A 4,346-nucleotide genomic window follows, 5' to 3' on the forward strand; every position below is an offset into this window, starting at 1 on the left:
TCCTGCCAGGCACCTGGCCAGGAGGGCTGTCACCAGGAGTCAGGACCTCAGTGCTAAGGCCAGCAGCAAGGGGAGCAGCCTGGTCCGGAAACACAAGAGGAGAAGCACAAAATGCCAAGGAAATGACATAAGAACTCATCTTTGCACAACAGGGAACCAGGCTTGGGGAAGGAAGCAGCCTTCAAACACCTCACTGAGCTTTGGTAACATAAGCTGTACCCAAAGATTCCACATTGGTGACGTTGCAAGTACCACACAGCATTTGTTTTTCTGGGTGGTAAATGGAATGGAAGTGTCCTGAAGGCTGTGAGGGTTGTGCTGTACAGACTGGTTTGGCTGGCTTGGTGCTTTACTGTGGTTGATAGATTTTTATCAGATGCTTTTACTTGTTAAATTTTCCTTGGTTGTGGGAACAATCCAGCAAATAGTAAAAATGATGGAGCACCAGGAGACATGCAGCCAAGGAGATCATTTGTTTGGCTGGATCCCTTCCTGCACAAGGGAGGCTTTGTGCAAGCTCACAGAAGAGCCGTGTTCATCTCTCTGTGGGCAGAACTGGCAGCAGGCTTCATGCTTTGTCTCCATGCAGAGTCAGGCTGGCTTGGTTCTCCACAGAGCTGAAAACTCATTATTTCCGAGGTTACGGCCAGGCTGCTGGGAGGCTACAGCTCCTTGTGAGAAGTGCCTGTCTCCCAGCAGCACTGGCAAGGAGGCAACCAGGCCTTTGGACAAAGGAAGAGGTTTGTGCTGGTCTCAGAAAGGAATCTCATGCTGCCTGTGAGAGCTGCCATGGGGGTCGTGCTTCTTTGACAGTGCTGACCTCCTCAGAGAGCTGCAGAGCTGGGGGAATGTGTGGCCTGTGGGTCAAGGACATGGGCTGGTCATGGTTCCACCAGCACCTGGTCTCCAAGGTGAACTGCTCTGCTAGAGGTACATATGCAGAACTGGAAACTGATCAGATGCAGTACAAATGCATCTGGGGTCTCCTGGGGTCTCCTGGGGTGCACATCACTCCTGCTCCTGCAGTTCCAGCTCGCAAAGCTCCTGGCTGGGCGCTGCCTCCAGCTCCTCCTCACCAGCTGTGCCAGACAGAGTGTTGTGTCCAACAGCTGGCAAAGACTCCAGAGGGGTGCAGGCAAACACTGGCCCCTGCTCACATCTGAGGTGTATCTGCACCTGTGACACTGCAATCTTCCTTTTACAGACTCTGCTTTGTCACAATCTGGCTGTAAAACTAGGAGAACAGTAACACCAGTCCTGAAGGCAGCTGCCCCACAGGCATGCCTACTTTTAGGAGCTTTGTGAGGGTGTGGAGAATCATTTGTAAGTATCCCTGCTGCTGAATCTAGGCCATGGCACAGCAATGTGTTCTGAGTTCTCTGTGCTGGATGCTCAGGGTCAGTGGCAGTGGGTGGCAGGTCTGTTTAAATGTGAATGTCTCCCCCAAAAGTTGATGATGTGGCCAGTGATGTTTCAGCACAGCTTTTTTTGGGATGAGGGATACAAGTCGATCTAATTATATATAAGTGAGAAATATCAATGCCCTGGCGAATTCAGTCCTATTTCTGGTAAGAACATGTCAAAACTCATTTTCAAAATGCATCTTGAGTCATAACTGCATCCAGTTCATGGGAGGAACCTTTCTTCCTGGTGTGTGTTGGCTGAATAAGACTGCAAGGATAACTCTAACCCAGGTCTCCTCACCAGCCCGTAGCTGTGATGTTTCACCCTGTGACAGGCCGTGTTTCAGTAGATTGGGGTGAGGCAGCTGAGTGACCCAGCAGAGCCATGATGGGATGCTGGGCAAGGATGGCATCCCTGGACAGCCAAGAGGTTTTGCAGATGCAGGAATGTGGGGTGCAGGTTTTCAAGAAGTCTATAGTTCTGCCCAGCCACACAAAAATTTTCAAAGGTCAGCAGGAGACTCATCACATCTCTGCCAGAAGATTTGTCCCTTGCTAAACACCAGACTGCAGAGATCTTCAAACAAGGTGATGTTTCAATGGCTGAACAAATATTTTCTCTGCCTTTGCTCCGGGAGAACGCTGGGCTTTTATTGCCCGATTTGAAAAATAATAGTAATAATAATGATAATGACAAAAATATCTCTCCAGCATTTCAGTGAAAAGTAGGTAAAGCTTGGCAAACTTCCCATGACTGCAAACAGGTTTTTTGCTGTGGGCAGTGCCAGGCAGCATTAGAAGGCAGCAGGCAGCCGTGGTGCCCAGAGCTGGGCAGCCCAGGCACCAGCTGGAGGAGCTGGCAGCACACAGGCCAGCTTTCCTGCCAGGAATCAGCCTGGCAAGCCAGTTCAATAGCCTGCCTGTGTCCCACTGGAAAGCATCAAGGAAGATGTCACCAGTGATGAAATTGCTGACAGCCCAGTGTACTCTACCAGGAAAATTATCCATCAGAAAAAAAAATTGCCAATTCTATGTTTGAGCCCAAAGAGTAGCCTATGGAAGGTCAATTCCCTTTTAAGAGAGGATTTTGCTGTGGTCCCATGCAGAATTTGCTGTGAGAGATGAACATCTCAGCTGTGTAGCAGGGCAGCTCCAGCCCCCTCACTCTGCAGATCAGCCACCTGCACATCCCGGCGTCACGGCGCCGCTGGAACCGGTGACTCAGGCATTGGCCTTTGCATATCTGCCAGTTTAGGCAGGGCTGGCTGCTTTGCTTATGCATTCTACACCTCCTCCAGGTCCTAGGAGATGATCTTCATCTTCACTCTGCAGTTCTGGTAGGAAGGGCCAGTAAGCTGGGCTCTGAATGGGGCAGCCTGCCTGAAGGACAGCTGATCTTCCTCTTGTTTTAAGACAGGTTTAGCAGGAGTGAGTGTCACATCTGCCTTTTCTCTCCAGGGCTAAGTGTCCCAGAAGAGCAAGCATCATGAACACATCCTCCTTGTCTCAAAGTATGAAATGATAAATTTCTCATGGGTTTTTTCATCATTCAGTCTCAGGCACATGGAAAGTTCACTGAGTTTTGCAGTGTCTGGTTGAATCCATAAGCTTATCTTTTCAGGGATACTTTGGAGTCAAGGCTGATTTCCACCTGAGCCCAAGCTGATATTTTGAGGCCAGCTATGTGCACAGAGGACAACTAAACAACCCATGTCCCAAGCTCTGCTCTGTCACCTCAGGTTGGTGGCTGGTGCTGAGGTCTGGCTGCATCCAGCTCACAGGGGCTTGAGGAAGAGCTGGGGTTGGCAGCTCCCCTGGGATTCAGGGAGGTGAGGTGGATTGAAAACTGGCCCAGAATGTGGTGATAAGCAGCACAAGCTCTAACTGGAAGCCAATCACTAGCACGGTATCCCAGAGTCAAAACCACATCCAGTTCTCTTGGGAAGTAGCTTTTCCGAAAAAGATCTGGGGGCCTTGGTGGGCACCACACTGAACATAAGCCACAGAGAAGACTGAGAGTGTCCTAGGTTGCTTTAGTCAAAGCATTGCCAGGAGGTGAAGAGAGGAGATGCTTCCCTTTGCTCAGCCATGGTGGCTCACCCCTAGAGCCTTGTGTCCAGTGCTGGGCTTCTCAGTGACAAGGAGATAATGGGGAGAGGCCAGTGAAGGGACACCAAGGTGAATGAGGAACCGGAGGGAGCCAGGCTCTTCCCAATGGTGCCCAGTGCCAGCACCAGAGGCCACAGGCACAGACACTGGAACACAGCAGGGTCTCTCTGAATTTTAGGACACACTTTTTTGTTATGAGTATGACCAAGCACTGGCTCGGCTGACCGGGGAGGTTGTGGAGGTTCCATCCTTAGAGTGTCCAGCAGCTGTCTGGACATGATCCTGGACAGCCGGCCCTGGGTGACCAGTGCTTGGAGCAGGTGACCTGCGGGGCTGCCTCACCTCAGACAGCCGCGGCTCCGAGTTCCATGAGAACATGGGAGCCTTTTGTTCACCCACGATCCCCCTCGGAGCTGGCAAGAGCTGGTGGAGTGACAGGAGCAATGAGGGAGAGTGACTGGAGGTGGCGATGCGGTGACAGTGTAACAGGGGTGTGACCAGGCCGAGGTGGGGTCGTGAGGGTGGCAGAGGGGACAGTGTCCGCAGGGACACCCTGACGGTGGGGAGGGTGTCAGGGTGTGGCGGGGGTGTGACAGGCTGCGATGGCGCAGGCAGGAGGAGGCGGGGCGGGTGACACGGCTGCAGAGGGGTGTCAGGGTGTGGCGGGGCGGTGACACGGGGCAGGGGACAGGACACGGGGAGGTTCGCGCGGCGAGACGCGGCGCCCGAGGGGCGGGGGCGATGGCGGGAGCAGCGGCGGGGCCGGACCTCCGGGCCGCCGGGGGGCGCTGCGCGGCGCGGGGCGGGCACGGCGGCGGCGCTGCCGTTTCCGGG

The sequence above is a fragment of the Erithacus rubecula genome (genome assembly GCF_903797595.1).
Source record: "Erithacus rubecula genome assembly, chromosome: 12".
In the NCBI taxonomy this organism is placed as follows: Eukaryota; Metazoa; Chordata; class Aves; order Passeriformes; family Muscicapidae; genus Erithacus; species Erithacus rubecula.